Genomic DNA, 22,686 nt, shown 5'->3' with positions numbered 1-22,686 from the left:
GACAGCAGTGTGAGTTGCCTCTGCACTCCTGATGTCACCAGTATTAGATCTCATGGACAGCAGTGTGAGCAGCCTCCTCTGATACTGGAGGTGCTGTAACAGGAACATGGGGTGGACAGCATGTGATAAGGCCTGCAAAGTTCAAAACCAGCCTAATAGCTTTGCCCTTGGTGTCCCTGTGGGGTGGTTGAATCAGAGATGCAGAATAAGTCAACCTTAAATTTATATGGCGAAGGTGACTTCTGGTCTGACACCCCTTCCCCTGTGTAAGCTGGTTAGTCTGATTTATGGTTATGTGGGTGATAAAAGGATTGGAATGTTGTAAGGAGCCAGGGGAGGGGGGGGGGGAAATCTAACTCTCTAATAGTTACACTACATAGATGGGGATAGGGAAAATGTCATTCTTTAAATGGGTGAATTTGGTTTTTAATACTAGCAACTTTATAAATCACCTTATTAATCATCAGTTCACAAGAGTTATTGTTTACTGTTCATTGCTTTGATTACTTGCTATGTCTGCAGTATATTAAAAATGAACATTTCCAAGACTGAGAAGTGCAGCTCTTAAAAGCTCTCTGCCTGCAAGCATTGCTTTGAAATTGTGTGCCTCCGATACAGCAGAAGCAAAGCTGACTCAAAGTAGCATTGGAGGGGGCGCAGTTCTGCTGCCCAGAGACTCAACCATGCTGCCACCTGGCCCCTGAACTTCAAATCATGAAGGGCTTTGAGCCTGGGAGATTGGGTTCGGTGCACTCCTGATATAGGCTCTTGAGACAACCCCTCTTAAGGCCAAGAATGCATGCAGGTGAAACTTTCAGGGAGGAAATATTGAAATCCTTGTTGGCTCATACATCACTCTACAAAATATACTCTAACTAGGAGCATAAAACCTAGCGATGAACTGGCATATAAATTGGTGTGCATGTTCACACTGGCCACTAAACGGACAAACCCCAAGATAAAAACATAATCAAATACCCTGCAGTAAATAAACTGCAATAGTGCATGAAAATAACATGTGGTACTTCACAACATTTTCATCAAAAAAATGTAAACCAGCCCAACGTCATGGTGACCCTATTGGGGATGGTCCTAACCTCCTAGTAATAAAACCCCACCATTTGTCTGTTTAGACAAGTGGGCCTTTTCTTTGAGCTGGACATTATATTCATGTAGTTCCCATGACTGGGTGTCATTAGCAGAGTCTCAGCGCTTATCTACATGCATGTCACTTAACAAATGGTAAGGTTTTAATATTGGAGGTTAGTTCCTCTCTGAATAGGGTCACCATGATGTGGTGGGGTGGCTTTTACACTTTTTGATCAAAATTGTTAACTAAGCACCCAATATTATTTTCATGCACTATTGCTGTTTATTTACTGCAGGTTATTTGCTTTTGTTTTTATCTTGGGTTTTGTATAAATAGGGGCCAGCCAATAACCCAATAATATACAATCTCATTCAGCAGATGGGGTTCAAGGATAAATGCACAATAAATAAAAAAAAAATCTCTATTCCTAGTCATGCTGGAGTCATTTCAGAATAACACATACCTGAGTGCAGAGAAAGTGGTAAATATTTCTAAACCATTATATTTGCATAATGCAGTTCTCCCAGGGGCAGGCAGTCGGGCAATGCTGTCGGGCTGCCTCATGCGGCGGTCCATGGTATCTCCCAGGGGCCAGCATTTTGCTGCTGCTACTTCGCCCTTTCTCTGACAGTTTAACAGCCATCTCTCTATTTCTTTCAGACACAAGTACCAGTTCTGACGGCCTGCACTTCCAAGGTCAAGGTGACATACAGTACAGACCAAAACTTTGGACACACCTTCTCATTTAAAGATTTTTCTGTATTTTCATGAGCCATTTATATTCTGGCTGCTACAATCATCCACATTCACCGTTCTCCCACAAATGCGGCACACTTCATCCATATTAATCCCTCACTCCTCTCTTCTCCTATGTACAGTTGTCATGCTCTCTTCACAATGTTATACCACGCAGATCCATTCATTCCCACCAAACAACACAGGAAACGCTCTCACAAATCACTCAATCATCTGCTCACTCTCTGTATCTTCCTTCTATTAGTCGTAGGTGATATTTCTCCCAACCCAGGACCCTCCAGTAATAATAACACTAACTCTTTCCCTGTTACATTCAGAAACCCTGTTAATCTCATTAATATTCCCTGCATATCTTCTGTCTCATTCAACTGTGCCCTTTGGAATGCGCGCTCAGTATGTAATAAACTCTCTTACATCCATGACTTTTTCCTCTCTAATTCCCTCAACCTTCTGACTCTCACTGAAACCTGGATCCAGCAGTCGGACACCACCGCCACTGCAGCTCTCTCCTATGGTGGCCTACATTTCTCTCATACCCCGCGACCTGACAACAGATCAGGGGGAGGTGTTGGTCTGCTTCTTTCAACAAAATGTACTTTTCAGGTTATCCCCCCTGTACCCTCCCTTATCTTCCCGTCTTTTGAGGCCCACACAGTCAGACTCTACCGGCCCTTCTCCCTGCGAGTGGCAGTTGTCTATCGCCCTCCAGGTCCCCCCCGTCAATTCCTGGATCACTTTGCTGCCTGGCTTCCAAATTTTCTATCCTGCGACATCCCCATGATAATCATGGGAGATTTTAACATCCCAATTGGCGATCCTCTTTCCCCATCTGCCACGCATCTTTTATCACTAACCTCCTCCTTCGGCCTTTCACAGCTTGCTAATTCTCCTACACATGAGGACGGTAACACATTGGACCTGATCTTCTCCCGGCTTTGCTCAGTACATGACTTTACTAACTCTCCCCTTCCACTCTCTGACCATAATCTTCTTTCATTCTCTGTCAAGAACTGTGACTCTACTCAAGACACTCCCACCGTCCACACTTATAGAAATTTACACGCCATTAACACCCAGAAATTTATAAAAAGGTTGCAATCATCATTGGCCCCAATCTCCTCCCTCTCAGGTCCCGACTCTGCATTGAAGCATTATAACTACTTTAACAACCTCATAATCTCACTTTTCAATAATCCTAAACGACTCTTTGACACATTTCATTCTCTCCTCAATCAAACAACACAGTCCCCAACCACCGACCTCAGCGCTGACGATCTGGCCAATTATTTCAAAGAAAAAAAAAATTTACCATATCCGACAGGAAATTTTCTCCCAATCCCCAAACGTTATGCATGCTCTCCCCCGCCACATTGTATCTTGCTCATTTTCTGACTTCGAACCAGTCACGGAAGATGAAGTGATCAGGCTCCTTGCATCTTCTCGCCCTACCACCTGCACCAGTGACCCTATTCCCACACATCTCCTTCAGTCCCTTGCTCCAGCTGTCACCACTCACCTAACTAAAATTTTCAACCTTTCCCTCTCATCTGGTATCTTTCCCTCTTCTTTTAAACACGCCAGCATACAACCATCACTTAAAAAACCATCCCTTGACCACAACTGCACGGCCAACTACAGACCTGTTTCCAACCTTCCCTTTATCTCTAAACTCCTGGAACGCCTGGTCCACTCCCATCTAATCCGCTATCTCTCAGACAACTCTCTTCTTGACCCTTTACAATCTGGTTTCCGCTCTTTACATTCTACTGAAACTGCCCTCACTAAAGTCTCTAATGATTTACTAACAGCTAAATCTAATGGTCACTACTCCCTGCTGATTCTCCTGGATCTCTCTGCAGCATTGGACACTGTGGATCACCAGCTCCTCCTCACTATGCTCCGCACTATTGGCCTCAAGGACACTGTTCTCTCCTGGTTCTCCTCCTATCTCTCTGACCGCTCCTTCTCTGTGTCTTTTGCCGGCTCCTCCTCCTCCCTACTTCCCCTTACTGTCGAGGTTCCTCAAGGATCAGTCCTAGGCCCCCTTCTTTTCTCCTTATACACTGCTCCTGTTGGACAAACAATCAGTAGATTCGGTTTTCAGTACCATCTCTATGCTGATGACACCCAATTATACACCTCTGCTCCGGACATCACCCCTGCATTACTACAAAAGACCAGTGATTGTCTTTCTGCTGTGTCTAACATTATGTCCTCCCTCTACCTAAAACTGAATCTGTCAAAAACTGAACTACTTGTCTTTCCTCCCTCCACTAACCTACCTGTGCCCGATATTGCCATTTCCGTTTGTGGCTCAACCATTACTCCCCAGCAACAAGCCCGCTGTCTTGGGGTCATTTTTGATTCAGATCTTTCTTTCACTCCTCACATCAAATCACTCGCTCATTCATGTCATTTACACCTCAAAAACATCTCAAGAATCAGGACTTTTCTCACCTTTGACTCAGCAAAAACTCTTACTGTAGCTCTTATTCATTCTCGTCTTGACTATTGCAACGCTCTACTAATCGGTCTCCCTCTTACTAAACTCCCCCCTCTCCAATCCGTCCTTAACGCAGCAGCCAGGATCATATTCCTCGCCAACCGCTACACCGATGCCTCTTCCCTGTGCCAGTCATTGCATTGGTTGCCCATCCAATATAGAGTTCAATTTAAACTTATCACGCTTACCCACAAAGCGCTCCATCCTTTAGTACCCCCCTACATCTCTTCTCTTGTCTCAGTCTACCACCCTACACGTGCCCTCCGTTCTGCAAATGACTTAAAACTAAAATCCTCCATAATCCGAACTTCCCACTCCCGTCTCCAAGATTTCTCGCGTGCTGCGCCAATTCTTTGGAATGCACTACCTAGGACAGTTCGATTAATTCCAAATACCCACAGTTTCAAGTGAACCCTAAAAACACATTTCATTAGACTGGCGTATCGCCTAAACACACTCTGTCCGTTCCAGTTTTCCCCCATATTAAAATCTTCTTCAACTTCAGGTTCATACCAACCATGCACATAATAGCCTCTGGCAGGACTGTACACATACTGGCTGGCGACCAGTCCATGTATTATTATTTATCCTATTCAGTATATCAAGGCTGCATTATACAATATATGTACTTTTTACCTTTTGTGTCTCCCTCCATTTCCTCATAGACTGTAAGCTTGCAAGCAGGGACCTCTCTCCTTTCGATATGAGATATGCTTATTCTGTATTGTCTGTATATGTCCCCCCTAACATTTGTAAAGTGCTGCGGAATATGTTGGCGCTATAAAAATAAAAACTATTATTATGAAAATTGTACATTCACACTGAAGGCATCAAAACTATGAATTAACACATGTGGAATCATCTACTTAACAAAAAAGTGTGAAACAACTGTGAATATGTCTTATATTCTAGGTTCTTCAAAGTAGCCACCTTTTGCTTTGATGACTGCTTGGCACACTCTTGGCATTCTCTTGATGAGCTTCACGAGGTAGTCACCGGAAATGGTCTTCCAACAATCTTGAAGGAGTTCCCAGAGATGCTTAGCACTTGCTGCCCCTTTTGCCTTCACTCTGCGGTCCAGCTCACCCCAAACCATCTCGATTGGGTTCAGGTCTGGTGACTGTGGAGGCCAGGTCATCTGGCGTAGCACCCCATCACTCTCCTTCTTGGTCAAATAGCCCTTACACAGCCCGGAGGTGTGTTTGTGGTCATTATCCTGTTGAAAAATAAATGATGGTCCAACTAAATGCAAACCAGATGGAATAGCATGCCGCTGCAAGATGCTGTGGTAGCCATGCTGGTTCAGTATGCCTTCAGTTTTGAATAAATCCCCAACAGTGTCACCAGCAAAGCACCCCCACACCATTACACCTCCTCCTCCATGCTTCACGGTGGGAACCAGGCATGTAGAGTCCATCCGTTCACCTTTTCTGCGTCGCACAAAGACACGGTGGTTGGAACCAAAGATCTCAAATTTGGACTCATCAGAACAAAGCACAGATTTCCACTGGTCTAATGTCCATTCCTTGTGTTCTTTAGCCCAAACAAGTCTCTTCTGCTTGTTGCCTGTCCTTAGCAGTGGTTTCCTAGCAGCTATTTACCATGAAGGCCTGCTACACAAAGTCTCCTCTTAACAGTTGTTGTAGAGATGTGTCTGCTGCTAGAACTCTGTGTGGCATTGACCTGGTCTCTAATCTGAGCTGCTGTTAACCTGAGATTTCTGAGGCTGGTGACTCAGATAAACTTATACTCAGAAGCAGAGGTGACTCTTGGTCTTCCTTTCCTGGGGCTGTCCTCATGTTAGCCAGTTTCTTTGTAGTTCTTGATGGTTTTTGCAACTGCACTTGGGGACACTTTCAAAGTTTTCCCAATTTTTCGGACTGACTGACCTTCATTTCTTAAAGTAATGATGGCCACTCGTTTTTCTTTACTTAGCTGCTTTTTTCATGCCATAATACAAATTCTAACAGTCTAATCAGTAGGACTATCAGCTGTGTATCCACCTGACTTCTGCACAACACAAGTGATGGTCCCAACCCCATTTATAAGACAATAAATCCCACTTATTAAACCTGACAGGGCACAACTGTGAAGAGAAAACCATTTCCAGTGACTACCTCTTGAAGCTCATGAAGAGAATGCCAAGAGTCTGCAAAGCAGTCATCAAAGCAAAATGTGGCTACTTTGAAGAACCTAGAATATGAGACATATTTTCAATTGTTTCACACTTTTTTGTTAAGTATATAATTCCACATGTGTTAATTCATAGTTTTGATGCCTTCAGTGTGAATGTACAATTTTCAAAGTCATGAAAATACAGAAAAATCTTTAAATGAGAAGGTGTGTCCAAACTTTTGGTCTGTACTGTACAACAGTGTGATCACGCTGCGGAAGTCACCCCAGTGCCGCAAAGGAGTAGAACTCGGCGGTAAGTTAAGCAAAGAAACATGAGTTTTATTGGGGTGGGAGTGAGGAGACTGGGCAGTATAGGGGGGACACAGTGTGAGGGTCATTGTAAAGAGGGGGGGTCCAGTATGGCAAGGGGGTAGTGTGAGGGGGACATTTAAGATCTGGACAGTGTGGCAGTTGTAGCTAATAAGGACTGGATGCAAAATCTTATAGGAAATGACAGTGTGGCGGTCATGTACCATAAGAGAAAAATTGTGGGGTCATATTGTGTTCAGGGACGGGCACAGAGTAGGGCAGATATTTTTATTCAGGAGCATTATAATTAGCTATTTTTAAGGGCACTGTGTTGGGATGTGCTGCAGAACACCGCAGACGATGGAAGTCTGTAGAGACGAGCTATGGATATGAAAAATTCATAATGGTGTCTGGAGCAGATGGGGACAAAAGGGATGAGAACAACTCCAATCAGAGATTTCACCTATATGGTACCTGAATGTAAATGTTTATTTATGATACTGACTTCTACTATTCAGTACTGTGGTTACTGTATGATCTACAGTCTGATGACTGGTAACAACTACCAGTATCTCCTTACCATTGTTAAAGATATACTGGAAGTTGTTGGTTCATGCAATACAATTGAATATAGGGTAGACTTGACACTCTAATTGATCTCTGTAATAAGCATGGTGATGTATTAATGATGGCTCTGATGATGTATTCCTGTAATACTGGTGGTTCTGGTGATGTATTCGTGTACTATTGAGGGTTTTGGTTATGTTTTTCTGTACTGTTAGTGGTTCTGGTGCTGTTTTCATGTACATGTAGCAATCCATAACTTGTTAGATAACCTGATAGATGGTTGTTAATTTAAATATTGTGTCATCTGACGAGTTAAGGATTACTACTAGTGATGAGTGAGCACTAAAATGCTCGGGTACTCGTTGCTCAGGTCAAGCTAATTGGAATACTCGGGTGCTCGACCCGAGCAACGAGCCCAATGTAAGTCTATGGGAAACTCGAGCATTTTTCAGGCGGTTCCCCCGGCGGTCTGCAGAGGGCCTACAAATTGCCCAAATCGATGGGAACAGCATGGGGAAGACCCCTGAAAGCATTTCTGACTCCCAGGTCACTTTTGTCAACAACGTTGTCAGAGTATTACGCCACTTTTACGGATTCACAATAAAACATACAAAAACAAAAACAAAGTGGACTTTCCTTGGAAATATATTAAGGAACATCCTTTCCAGGGTAATGACTTGTATATAAGGCAAAATAAATAACCAAAAATACTCATCCACACCTTGGACTATGTTCACTCGTAGCGTTTTTTATGCGTTTTTGCACTTTTGCATTGCTTTCAACAAAGACAAATGCATTCACTGGGAAATGTCATTTTAACATTTTACAGCCTTATCTGGCCATGTGGTGTGTGACACTTCATCAGACACATGCATACAGTGCTGAAAAGACATGGGAACAGCATGGGGAAGACCTCTGGAAGCATTTCTGGCTCCCAGGTCACTGCTTAAAAGTGTGCCCATCATAAGTAATCCTTGGCGCATGCGAAGATGCCTCCCGCCATGCACCTGTCGCTGCAGATTTGAAACAATCTCTGTCCACGTCCTTGTCCCAGTGCAGCGTTCAGTTGTCCCCACCCCATTCCTTGGAATGCAAGCGCAAGTATGCAGCCACCCACAGGCTGCAATACTATACTGCCAAATTTTTGACAGCTGCTTGCACTTGAAATGTGTCCTTTTAGGCTCTTGGAGGCGGAATCTTTTCACAACCTCATGCCGGCGACGGCTGGGTGTCCATACTCGGTCCCCAGCCGCCACTATTTCTCCCGGTATCGTCTCCGCCTTCCACAAGGACGGGTCCCACATTACCCGTGCCCTCCCAAGTGCACATACTGGGAAGGACCGCCTAACCACAAACACGTGGACAGGTGAATGTGGCCAGGGACGGTACGGAGCCAGTCCACAACTTTTTTTGCTGAGAGTTGTATTTAGCTCAGTGAAAGGACTGGCATAGAGAGAAACCGTATCTACCCTGGGTGTCATTTCTCCCAGGAAGTCCTCTAATGCAGCTTGTTGCAGAAGCAATGGCAGCCCGTCCAACATCAAATCGCACTTATCGGTGGTGCTTTGACACACAAACCTCTTTCTTTGCGCATTTAATTTCATGAATACAGAGTTGGACAATGGCCTGATCTGCAATGCGGTTTAAGAAATAACATGCATAAGCATGTCTGATCCACATTAAAAAAGCAACCATAGAGTGTCCGGGAACCTTCCCCCACACTTTTCTTAGCCAGTGCTGCTTCTCGGCAGGGTTGGACGGGCCCACCAGAGAACCGGAGACTCCTCCGGTGGGCCCTGGCTTCTCCTTCAGGAGAGTCCATAGTGCCGAGGTGAGGCCATGATAATGATAGAGGCCACCATCTGCTTAGTTTTCTGTTACTTGGAATTCAAGCGCAAGTATGCAGCCAGACACCCACCCACAGGCCACAACACTAAACTGCCAGATTTCTGGGCAGCTGCTTGCACTTGAAATGTGGCCTTTTAGGCTCGTGGAGGCGGAAGCTGTCCACAATCTTATGGCGGCGGTGACTGGATATCTATACTCTGTCCCCAGCCGCCATTATTTTTCCCGGTATCGTCTCTGCCTTCCACAAGCACGGGTCCCACAACATTACCCGTGCCCTCCCCAATGCACTTACTGGAAAGGACCGCCTACCCACAAACACGTGGACAGGTGAATGTGGCCAGGGACGGTACGGAGCCAGTCCACAGCTTTTTTTGCTGAGAGTTGTATTTAGCTCGGTGAAAGGACTGGCATAGAGGGAAACCGTATGTACCCTGTGTGTCATTTCTCCCAGGAAGTCCTCTAATGCAGCTTGTTCCAGAAACAATGGCAGCCCGTCCAACATCAACTCGCACTTGTCGGTGGTGCTTTGCTACACACACATCTTTCTTTGCGCATTTAATTTCATGACTACAGAGTTGGGCAATGGCCTGATCTCCAATGCGGTTTGGGAAATAACATGCATAAGCACGTCTGATCCGCATTAAAAAAGCAGCCATAGAGCGTCTAGGAACTTTTCCCCACACTTTTCTTAGCCAGGACTGCTTCTCGGCAGGGTTGGACGGTCCCACCAAAGAACCCTCTGGTGTGCCTTGGCTTCTACATCAGGAGAGTTCATGATAGCGCTAACTTTGCAGCTGCTATCATGAAAAACATTGTGCCCACCAGAGGATTTCATTCTGAGGGCTCTTGAGAGAGGGAGAAAGGTGAGCCCTCAGAATCAAATCCTCTGGTGGGCACAATGTTTTTCAATCTGAAACAGCTTCTCAGTGGGAGTTGTATTTCACTACAGGCATATTCTTTAGCTTGGTGAAAGGACTGGCATAGAGGGAAACTGTATCTACTCCGGCTGTCATTTCTCCATCACCAGGTTCCGCCCATTGTCACACACGACCATGCCTGGCTGTATGTTCAGCGTTGAGAGCCACAGATCAGGCTGCTGTGTTACAGCTTTCAACAACTCTGCAGCGCTGGGCGGTTTGTCAATGAAGCATTAAGCATATTATCTTCAGCACAGCCTGTTGCCGCTTGGCCAAGGCAGTGCTGCATGCTGTCAGCTTGTGACTGATGTGGTTATTTTGGAGATGGAGGAGGAGGTGCAGGAGCTGAACAATGTGATTACATTGAGGTTAAATTGGTGACGCTGTTTTTTATACTAAAGAAAGATCCTATTGTTTGTTTGTTTTTACGTTATTTTTTAAGACAAATGCATTCATCGGGAAATATCATTTTAACATTTTACAACCTTATCTGGCAATGTGGTGTGTCACACATCATCAGACACATCCTGTTTTATTTATGATGGAGGGACTCTGAAAGTTATAAAGCCTATTTTTACAGGGACATCAGACAGCCCTTTCTATTCTTAAAATGCCAGCATTCGGCCGTAGCTATTGTTAGAGAGCCATCAGCCGGCTATGCTTTTTTGTTCCCATTATTAACAAGTGGGTCTCCTATACTGTTATTGCATATCCAGTGACTGCAAGGGATGCCAAAAATGTGGACGCAACCCAATACCCCTTTGAAGAGACATAGAGGAGGATCTCAGTAAAAAAAAATGTTCCCATAATAAAGGAGCGGGTTTCCTATAGTGATAATGCCCATGCTGTGACTGCAAGGGCTGACCAATTTTAGGAAAAACCCCACTAAGAATTTAAAGACACATAGAGCAGGGCCACATTAACGACAAATTCCCATTAGAAAGGTGAGAGTCTGCTATACAGTTATAGGGTATGCAGTGAGTCCAACGGCTGACCAAATTTAGGTAAAACCCCACTAACAATTTAAAGAGACATAGAGCAGGGCCACAGTAATGAAAAATTCCCATTAGAAAGGAGAGAGTCTCCCATAGTGTTGGCCTATGCAGTAAATGCAAGGGCTGCCAAAAATTTGGAGGCACTCCAATGCCCCTTGGAAACGTGGAGGAGGGCCTCATAAAAAAATGTTCCTATTAGAAAGGAGCGGGCCTCCTATACTTGCAATGCCCATGCACAAGTGTATGGGCTGACAAACATTTACCCCTGGGGGGTATACATGAACATACTGTTTAAAAAAATTTTTTACGGGCATCATAAACACCCTTTAAAAAAATTATGTGGGTATTGCATCACGGACCACGGTCACCCTGGTGAAATGGTGGTGGAGGATGAGGAGAAGGAGGAGGATAAGAGCAAATAGCTAAAATCAGGAAGCATATACCCATGTGTGGGTGTGAAAAGGTGCATGGGAATACACCTCCCAAGAAAAGACACTGGATTTGAGTTTGTTACGCTGCTATCATTCGGTGGTGTTGAGAAGTCTGGCCCAATCCAGCCCTTGTTCATTTTTATAAGAGTCAGCCTGTCAGCATTTTCAGTTGACAGGCGGATGCGCTTATCAGTTATAATTCCACCAGCGGCCTAAAAACCCGCTCTGATAAAACGCTGGCAGCAGGGCAGGCCAGGACCTCCAAGGCATAGAGAGCCAGTTCATTCCACGTATCCAGCTTGGATACCCAATAATTATAAGGCACAGAGGAATCACGGAGGACGTTGGTACGGTCGTCAAGGTACTCCCTCAGCATCTTCCAAAACTTTGCACTCCTTGTGAGAGTATCCTGCGCCTCAGGGCCTGTGCGATGGGAGGGTCTGAGAAAACTCTCCCAGAACTTTGACAGTGTTCCCCTGCCTCTGCTGGATTGAAGTTGTGTCTCTCTCGCCTGTACTCCTTCGTTGCCCAACGAAGTGTGCCCTCTGCCGCCAGCGTTTTCAGATGGGAATTTTTTTAATAGTTCCGCAACAAGGGCCTTCTGATACAGCCCCATTTTTGTAGACCTGTCCGCCTTAGGAATAAGAGATATAAAGTTCTCCTTGTAGCGTGGGTCTAGAAGTGTCACCAACCAGTAATGACTGTCACCCAAAATCTTGAGAATGAGAGGGTCATGGGAAAGGCAGCGTAACATAAACTCAGCCATGCGTGCCAGACTACTAACAGGCAAGACTTCCGTGTCCTCACTAAGAGGATGACTGACCATGCTCTCCTCCTCCTCCTCCTCCCTGTCTTCTGGTCATCCACGCTGAACAGACTGTATGACAGTTGTGCAGGTAGTACCGTCTATAGTGCATGAAACTAGCTCCTGTCCTTCCTCCTGCTCCTCTTCCTCATTGTCACCCAATCCACGTTGGGATGAGATGAGGCTGGGCTGTGTGTAATCACCCTGTATAGTTCCTTGCTCCATCTCATCGTGCTCCGCCTGCAATGCATCCTCTTTGATTGTGAGCAGAGAGCGTTTCAGAAGACAGAGAAGAGGGATGGTGACGTTAATTATGGCGTCATCGCCGCTCACCATCTTGGTGGAGTCCTCAAAGTTTTGGAGGATGGTACATATGTCTCACATCCATGTCCACTCCTGAGGTCTTATGTGTGGAGTCTGAACTGAATACCGACGGCCTTGTTAATGCTGGTACTCAACAACTGCCCTCTTCTGCTCACAAATCCTTCCCAACATCTGCAGTGTAGAGTTCCAACGCGTGGGGACATCACACACCAGTCTGTGAGCCGGAAGCTGCAAACGCTGCGGAAGCTGTAGCTGACTTTCTAAAATGGGCACACAGGCAGCGTACTTTAACAAGCTGATCCGGCAGCTCCGGGTAGGATTTGAGAAACTGCTGAACCACGAGGTTAAGCACATGGGCCAGGCATGGTACGTGTGTGAGCTCGCCTCGCCTCAGAGCCGCCACCAGGTTCCATCCATTGTCACACACGACCATGCCTGGCTCTAGGTTCAGCAGTGTGAGCCACAGATCTGCTTGCTCTTTCAGAGCTGTTCACAGCTCTTTAGCAGTGTGCGGTTTTTCACCTAAGCATATTAGCTTCAGCACAGCCTGTTGCCGCTTGGCCGAGGCAGTGCTTGCAGCTTGTGACTGATGTGGTCATTTCCGAGATGGAGGCTGAGGAGGATGTGGCGCAGGAGCTGTAGACCATGGGGGCAACCCTGATTGACCTAGGGCCCGCAATCCTTGGCGTCGGGAGGACGTGTTCCGTCCCAAGGTCCGACTGGGTCCCGGCTTCCACTATGTTAACCCAGTGTGCCGTCAGCGAGATGTACCGTCCCTGCCCACAAGCACTTGTCCACGTGTCCGTGGTTAGGTGGACTTTCCCGGTAACTGCGTTGTTGAGGGCACGGCTAATGTATTGAGACACGTGCTTGTGTAATGCGGCGACGGCACGCCGGGAGAAATAGTGGCGGCTGGGGACCGAGTACCGAGGGACGGCCACCGCCATCAGGTTGCGGAATGCTTCCATCTCCACAAGCCTAAAAGGCAACATTTCGAGCGCAAGCAGTCGTGAAATGTGAGAATTTAGTAGTGTGGCCTGTGGGGCGTTGGCTGCATATTTGCGCTTGCATTCCAAGGACTGGGGTATGGACAACTGAACGCTACGCTGGAACATGGACATGCTTCCTGATGCTGCTACTTGAGTGTGCAACAACAGGTGCAGGGCAAGAGGCATCTTCGCATGCACCATGGACAGGGGATTGGCTTGCATGCACAACAGCGGAAGAAGTAATGGTGCCACCTGCAGACACTGTTCCTGGACCCTGGGGTTCGGCCCACAAAGTCGGGTGCTTTGCTGCCATGTGCCTGATCATGCTGGTGGTGGTCAGGCTGGTCGTTTTGCCACCCCTGCTGATGCTGGCCTGGCAGGTGGTGCAAATGGCCTTTTTGGGGTTATCGGCAGAGTCTTTAAAAAACAACCAGACTCGGGAAGACCTAACAGTTTGTACTGGCAACTTCCTTCGTGTTGGTGTTACGGGGAACGGTTGCCCGCCTTCTGTCTGCGGCCACCACACTACTTCTTCCTGCCTGTTGGGGTGCTCTGCCTCCCTCCCCCTGTGTGCTGCTGTCCTCGCTCTGCATGTCCTCCTGCCAGGTTGGGTCAGTTACTATATCATCCACCACCTCGTCTTACACTTCCGCACCCTGGTCCTCCTCCTGACTTTCTGGCAATTGTGTCTCATCATCGTCCACCTCTTGTGACACTTTCCCACCGTCGCATTCGTGTTACCGTGGCTGCTCAAATATTTGGGCATCGCTACACGAGATCTCCTCTTACCCCGCTTCAAGTGGACCGGGCGAGAGGCCCGAATCTATAAATCGAAAAGTGAACAGCTCTTCAGAGTGTCCAAGTGTGGGATCAGATGTCTCCGGGCACTCAGCATGGTGGGAGGAAGGAGGATCAGGGTGAGGAATATGCAGTCCAGACTCACGGCTACTGAGACTTGACCATGTGGTAGATAGGGTGATGGTGGTGGCTAAGTGACTGGAAGCATTATCCACTATCCAACCAACAACCTTTTGACACAGCTCTGGGTTCAATAGTGGTGTGCTGCGGTCCCCTAGGAATTGGGACAGGACGGTCAGGCGAGAAGATGTGGGTGTTTGTTGTGGCACAATTTCAGCTTGTCCTCGGCCTCTGCATGCACCATCACCATTCCGTCCAGTTCCCCGTCCCTTGCCACGTGCCTTGCCCATTTTAAGTGGAGGACAGTATCATCCACGCTCACTACAAATGACTGAGTTTGGAGCGAACTTATGTTACCCGTGTGACGGAGAAAACAGAGTTTTAAATACCTGGCCTGTAGGTAAGTAATTTGAACAGCAAACTGTGGTGAATTGCTTCACTGACACACTGAAGGAAATTTTTAATGGAGGCCAGAAATGGCAGTATTTTCTGACAACGTATAAGTTTTAAATAGCTGGATTTCTAGTGCTGTAATATGGAAAGGACCTGGCTGTATTCTGCAGTGCCAACAAGCAAATGGCGCAGAAAAACTGTGTTCTCTGGATTGCTTTTTAAGCAAATAATGAGGATTAAAAAAAGTATTCCTGGCCCCTGAGACCTGGGCCTTTGTATAGAAATATCTAACAGCAGCAGAAGGCAGAATTGGAATGGAGCCTCTTGTGCTATATGCACTTCAGTGTCATCCGGATGGGCTCAATATGCGACGAGAACTTCTCTTCCACTATCACTAAAAAGAAAATACTTTTTGGTATTTCTTTAATTTTGTATTCAGAGAATTATTCTTTGTATGTGCATTTAATTGTACCACTTGTCTTCTGCTTATTGAATTTTGTATATTATCGCAATCTGTATATTATCCTATAGCTTCTCCTGTTTTTATATCATGTGATTTGATTGCTTTGTTCTTATTGGTTTATCCACATATATATACTGGCCACTTGCCATTTGAATCTAGCTTGGATAAAGAAAGCACAATCTGCGTTCGAAACGCGTTGCTTTTATGGACATGTGCTATGGCATCTGTATCTTAACTCAATAAAAGAAACTATTTTTGGGATTTCTTCTGTGGCTGGAACCTCTCCTTTCTTTTTCCTGCATGGTCTCCGAAGTGGTTCCTTGTGTTCCGTGCCCAGGACGCTATTACCCAGGTGAGCTGGTGATTCCTTTTTGTATATATACCCTGCCTGCCTGCCTATATACACTGCCTGCCTGATATCTCTGCAGATGGATTAGTTAGTCCTCAAAAGGACTGTTTGTTAAGATGGATATTTGTAATGTACGGTTTTTCTCCATACACTACCTAATACACAAGCAAATCTCTCCCTGACGCAGCAGCAGCTCTCCCTACACTGTCTGATCCAGAGTGACTGTGACGAGCATGACGGCGCCAGGTCTGATATAGACCTGATGACGCTGTGCGGCCAGCCAATCACTGTAATGCCACAACCAACATGGCTACGGCGTTACAGTGAGTGGCAGGCATACCTTGCATGTTGATTGGCGCTCTAAAGAGTGCCAAACAGGAAGGGAGGGGACCCGAACTCCCGCCGAACAACCCCGGAAATACTCTGCGAGCTCTGAGCATCTCGAGCAGTGAGATGCTCGGGCGAGCACCGAGCAGTAGTGAGCATGCTCGCTTATCACTAATTATTACATCTGAATTTGTTAGGAGAATTAGTTCTAAAATTGAGCGCTTTAGCATGCCAAATCCTAAAAGCATGTAAGTTATTCATTGTCAGGATTCAACTCTGGTTGCTAGTTTCAGGGGTCATTACGACAGCACATAAGCAATTTTCACACTTGGGGTATATGCACATGACATCTTTTTCAAGTGGATTCCAATTGGAACGTGCTTGAAAAAGCGCTAAAAAAACACTACAGAGAATGAACATAATCTTATACTTATCTCTCCTTTGCCTCCCCATATCAGCAGTTGTACAATCAACTTGGCTATCTGTCTTCTCTTTCTGGGAGTCTGGTACTTTGTAATGTAGCACCCTGAGGATTCGGCTGCTACAGGGGTATTGCACCTCAACCCAGAGGTGTGATATTCCACTCCCGGGTAAGGATGGAGTGTGGATCTGAGCTCGGTAGGCTGCATGCACTACACACATCCCATTTCCGAGGAGCAGACCGACGGTACTCCCACTTAGAAATGTGCAGGTACGACCGAGTCTGTTCCTGGCTGGAGTGGGAGGGGGGTGGTACATCCCAAGTAGTGTAGGGGCAGATAGGGGGAGCAGCCTGGGTAAAGATAGGAGCTCATTGGGTGCTGGTCACCTGAGCTCACACATAGAGGGTGTATATAAGGTGGGCACCATCAAAGAACAGGGTCAGTCAGTCAGTCAGTCTTTGCAGAGAAGTAAGAAGCAGAGGAGCAGAGCAGCCTGAGCCAGAGTGAGAGAGGAGAAGAAAGAGAGACCCAGAGGGGGAAACAGAAGAAAGGACTCTAAGAACCCAAATCCAATCCACGGGTGAAGAGTCGGCATCAGGGTACCGGAACCCAAGCTGGTGGGGGCAAAAACACACCCCAGCCAGAGACCGGAGGCCGTGGGCAGCGTCTGCCACGGCCACCCACCACATCCACCACGAAGGCATACCACGTGGAGGGTCAGGGAACCCAAGGCCAAGGGTCTCCCAACAGAAGGCCCGAGGGAGCTGGACCTGGGTGGATCAATAGTGGGGACGGCCAGAGAAAGGACAGAAGGAGAGCTCAGGGTCACGCTCCGGACTCGCTTGGGGGTTGGCTGGATCCAGGACCTGGTGGATGCAGCACGGCTCGGGTGGTCACTTGAAGCTAGAGTGACCGGAACATCAGCAGTGAGTAAACACCCTTAACTGCATAACCCGACTCTGTCTTCCTTTAACACCTATGCTGCACCACCACAACCCCCATCCTCTGCACCTGACCCCCTGAGGCTATACCCCACCCGTTGGGGGTTATACCATCACAAGCTGCACCTATACCATCAGCCTCAGCGGACCCTGCTGCAGCGGCGGCCATAGTGACCGCAATACAACGGGTGGCGTAGTCGACAATAAAGAACTTAATAACATCTGTAGGACTGCCACATACAACTGAGTTTGACACCCTGGGCACGGACCGGGTCACAGCCACTCGGAAGACTACAACCCTCATCTGATCCGGCTCCGGATATTCCCCCTAAAAGAATATGGCCCAGGGGGCGCGTCAGTAACATACCTGGCGGCGTCCTTGCATGGTGGTCCATCTCCCACTGTGCAAGAGCGCGCACTTGATCTCCAGTCCAGAATGTCTCTCTGGCTTCCCTCCTTGCTGTCTGTTTGTCTGTTTTGGCTGCATAGGGCGACGCCCGCTGAACTTCCTGTTTCTTGCACCTGCTGCGGACACGCCCCTGTTGCACCTTCAGCCTATTGCTGTCCATCTTTGGGTATTTATACCACCTTCTTCCTCAAGATGGCGCCTGAGCATTGTTTCTTGTCAGTTGGCTTTTGTCTCTGACATGCCAGGTCCTATCCTGTTTTCCAGTTCTGTGTCTGAACTGTGGTCTGTTCTTGTGAACACGCTTCTTGCCTGTTCTTTCGCCTTCTAGGGGCTGTATTCCTAGATCTGCCTGTCTGTGCCTTGCGGTATCTGTTCCCGTCTGAACAGAGTCCTGTTTGTGTCTCTGCCTTGCGGTATCTGTTCCCGTCTGAACTGAGTCCTGTTTGTGTCCCTGCCTTGCGGTATCTGTTCCCGTCTGAACAGAGTCCTGTTTGTGTCTCTGCCTTGCGGTATCTGTTCCCGTCTGAACAGAGTCCTGTTTGTGTCCCTGCCTTGCGGTATCTGTTCCCGTCTGAACAGAGTCCTGTTTGTGTCCCTGCCTTGCGGTATCTGTTCCCGTCTGAACAGAGTCCTGTTTGTGTTCCTGCCTTGCTGTCTCTGTTCCCGTTCCTCTGTTCCCTGTTGTCTGTGCCTCGTTTCTACTTTAACCTTGTCTCCCTTTTCCCTCTGTCTGTTTTCTGCGTCTTTCTGCAGAGTCTGAACTCGCTCCTAAATTCCTTCTCGTCGTCTCTGTACCTCTGTTGTGAATTTAGTGTACGCTCGCTACTTCTATGTAAGTACTGTGCGTGCTTCTGGTTCTGCCTTTCCTTCTCCGTCTGTTCTTTGTGAACAGAGTCCTATCCCCTTGCCTTGTTTACCGCTCTGCGGTGTCCGCTCTGCTCCTGCTTAGCTTGCCGCTCTTGCGGTTTCTGCTCTGCTCCTGCCTTGTTTACCGCTCTGCGGTGTCCGCTCTGCTCCTGCTTAGCTTGCCGCTCTTGCGGTTTCTGCTCTGCTCCTGCCTTGTTTACCGCTCTGCGGTGTCCGCTCTGCTCCTGCTTAGCTTGCCGCTCTTGCGGTTTCTGCTCTGCTCCTGCCTTGTTTACCGCTCTGCGGTGTCCGCTCTGCTCCTGCTTAGCTTGCCGCTCTTGCGGTTTCTGCTCTGCTCCTGCCTTGTTTACCGCTCTGCGGTGTCCGCTCTGCTCCTGCTTAGCTTGCCGCTCTTGCGGTTTTCACTCTGCTTTTGCCTTGCTTGCCGCTCCTGCGGTTTCTGCTCTGCTCTTATCTTGCTTACTGCTTCTGCGGTTTTCGCCCTGCCCTGCTTCTGCCCGCTGCTCCGGCAGTCCTGTCCTGCCCTGCTTGTGCTCGCTGCTCCTGCAGCCCCGTCCTGTTCTGTTCTTGCCCACCGCTTCGGGCGTTCCCTCTCTGCTGTGGTTGTCTACCGCATCTGCGGTTCTGTGACCCAGTCTGTACTGGGTCTTAACCTCTCTGTGCTCCAGCCCGTCCTTTCGGCCAGTACCTCCCTGCCTGCATACTCGCCTGTATCCACCCATCTGCATACCTGCCGTGTTTGCTTACATCCACCAGTCTGTGCCAGCCTAACCTGCCTGTTCCAGTAATCCCAGCGTGGGTCAACCCCCGTGTCCGGAGTTTGACCTGGAGTAGCACCTGGTCCCTCTGCCCGGTTTCTCCCTGGTGCACTGGCGTCGTATGCCGTCGTGCCACCTTGGTCGGATCGGCCAGATACTTAGTCACGCCCCTCCAGGCACTCTCCGGTCCATGGTCCAGTGGAACCACAACACCCGCACACGCCAGTCAGTCCGGGCGTGTGCATAACAGCATGCTCAGGCCATGGTTCCCGTTGAGCCCCACGGCCTTCGCTCTCTGAGAAGTTTTCCAGCGAATACATGCATTAAAAATAAATAAATATTTTTTTTTTTTTTCTCAGCTGAGTTCCAGGCGAATTACGCACCCGTCCAGATGGATCTATCTGCTCTCGTTCCTGCGGATCCGCCACGTTACTATGGGGATCTAAGACAAAGTCGTGCATTTGTGGAGCAATGCATGCTACACTTCAAGTTCTACCCTCTATGTTTTCCCACCGATCGGGTTAAGGTGGCATTCATTATGTCTTACCTGGCGGGTGATGCCTTGGAATGGATCAACCCCCTATATGAAACACAGGATCCGATCCTCCTGGACCTAATGGCCTTCCTGGTGGCCTTTCTAATGGTCTTCGATGATCCTAACCCGGAGGCTCCTGCTGAAGCTTCACCTCCCAATATCCCGGAGCAGCCCCGATGGGTAATGTGTGTGGGTAGCGCAATAGTCCTCCAGCCCAATGAGACTACTGCCCACCCAGAATCCTCACAGGGTGACTACGCTTTCCGGAATACTTCTCCCAACCTCAAGAGGCAGTCCAGACGTGCTAGACGTAGAGGCAAGCCGTCACGCCAGGGTCTGTCCTCCCTGAGACCTCCTGACCCCAACCTTGAAGTCCCTACTGAAGCTTCATCTCCCTGTATCACGGAGAAGCCCCAACGGGTAATGTGCGTGGGTAGTGCTCCGGTTCTCCTGCCCGAAGAGACTTCTGCCCATCCAGACTCCACACAGGAGAACTTCCTGCACCCGGCATCAGATGCTTCACCCACTTTAACCGGTGTGCATGTCCAAGGATGCTCCAAAGCTGTGGTTACCTCTGAGTCTGTGCACCTCTACTACCTGGCGGAGGACCCCCTCTTGCCTCCTGAATCCTCCGGGATACCACTCGATGACAAATGGAGAGAGACTTCTCTACACTCGGTACTCGATACTTTGTCCGCTTCGTCCTGTGAGCCTGACAATGGGTACCCCAAAGTGGTAGTTACCCCCGAGTCTCTACACCCCTCCGACCAGGCGGAGGACCTCCAGTTGTCTCCAGAACCCTTCGGGGTGCTACCTGGTAGCGAAAGGACAGAGACTCTCCTATACTCTGTACCTGATACCTCGCTCGCTTCGTCCAGTGAGTCCAACCTAGTGTACTCCGAAGCAGAGGTTACTCCCGAATCTCTACACCCCTCCGACCAGGCGGAGGACCTCCAGTTGTCTCCAGAACCCTTCGGGGTGCTACCTGGTAGCGAAAGGACAGAGACTCTCCTATACTCTGTACCTGATACCTCGCTCGCTTCGTCCAGTGAGTCCAACCTAGTGTACTCCGAAGCAGAGGTTACTCCCGAGTCTCTACACCCCTCCGACCAGGCGGAGGACCTCCAGTTGTCTCCAGAACCCTTCGGGGTGCCACCTGGTGGTGAATGGACAGAGACTTTCCTATATCCTGGATCTGATAACTCGCTTGCTTCGTCCAGTAAGTCCGACCTTGTGTACTCTGAAGCAGAGGTTACCCTTGAGTCTCTACACCCCTCTGACCAGGCGGAGGACCTCCAGTTGTCTCCAGAACCCTTCGGGGTGCCACCTGGTGGAGAATGGACAGAGACTTTCTTAAACTCGGTACCCGATACCTCGCCTGCTTCCTCCAGTAAGTCCGACCTAGTGTACTCTGAAGCAGATGTTTTCTCTGAGCCTCTGCACTCTTCTGACCCGGCGGAGGACCTCCAGTTGTTTCCTGAATTCTCCGGGGTACCACCAGATAACAAAGAGACAGTGACTTTTCCTCATTATGTACCTGATAACCCGTCTATTTCTTCCTGTGAGCTTGACAAGATGTACCTCGAAGCAGAGATTACCCCCAAGTCTCTGTCCCCCTCCAACCCGGTGAAGGACTTCCAGTTGTCTCCTGTACCCTCTGGGGTGCCACCTGAAAATATGTGGAGAGAGACTTCCTTGTGTGCTGTTCCTGGTACTCCACCCGTTTCGTCTGTTGCTAAGGATGGCTGGATAGGAGGTAGCATCCTAGCTAACCAGATGAGATCAATTTTTCCTGTGGACAGTGGAAGTGATCTCCTTGAAGTGAACGACTGGTCCTCGAATTCCCTGCGGAAGATTCTGGCAGGCCTGAAGAAGAGGGGGCGTAAGGGGGGGGTTACTGTAACATACCTGGCGGCGTCCTTGCATGGTGGTCCATCTCCCACTGTGCAAGACCGCGCACTTGATCTCCAGTCCAGAATGTCTCTCTGGCTTCCCTCCTTGCTGTCTGTCTGTTTTGGCTGCATAGGGCGACGCCCGCTGAACTTCCTGTTTCTTGTACCTGCTGCGGACACGCCCCTGTTGCACCTTCAGCCTATTGCTGTCCATCTTTGGGTATTTATACCACCTTCTTCCTCAAGATGGCGCCTGAGCATTGTTTCTTGTCAGTTGGCTTTTGTCTCTGACATGCCAGGTCCTATCCTGTTTTCCAGTTCTGTGTCTGAACTGTGGTCTGTTCTTGTGAACACGCTTCTTGCCTGTTCTTTCGCCTTCTAGGGGCTGTATTCCTAGATCTGCCTGTCTGTGCCTTGCGGTATCTGTTCCCGTCTGAACAGAGTCCTGTTTGTGTCTCTGCCTTGCGGTATCTGTTCCCGTCTGAACTGAGTCCTGTTTGTGTCCCTGCCTTGCGGTATCTGTTCCCGTCTGAACAGAGTCCTGTTTGTGTCCCTGCCTTGCGGTATCTGTTCCCGTCTGAACAGAGTCCTGTTTGTGTTCCTGCCTTGCTGTCTCTGTTCCCGTTCCTCTGTTCCCTGTTGTCTGTGCCTCGTTTCTACTTTAACCTTGTCTCCCTTTTCCCTCTGTCTGTTTTCTGCGTCTTTCTGCAGAGTCTGAACTCGCTCCTAAATTCCTTCTCGTCGTCTCTGTACCTCTGTTGTG

Source organism: Phyllobates terribilis, unplaced genomic scaffold, assembly GCF_046119375.1.
Source record: "Phyllobates terribilis strain yellow unplaced genomic scaffold, ASM4611937v1 Scaffold_2__4_contigs__length_985480577, whole genome shotgun sequence".
In the NCBI taxonomy this organism is placed as follows: domain Eukaryota; kingdom Metazoa; phylum Chordata; class Amphibia; order Anura; family Dendrobatidae; genus Phyllobates; species Phyllobates terribilis.
Note: the sequence above shows the minus strand (reverse complement) of the source record.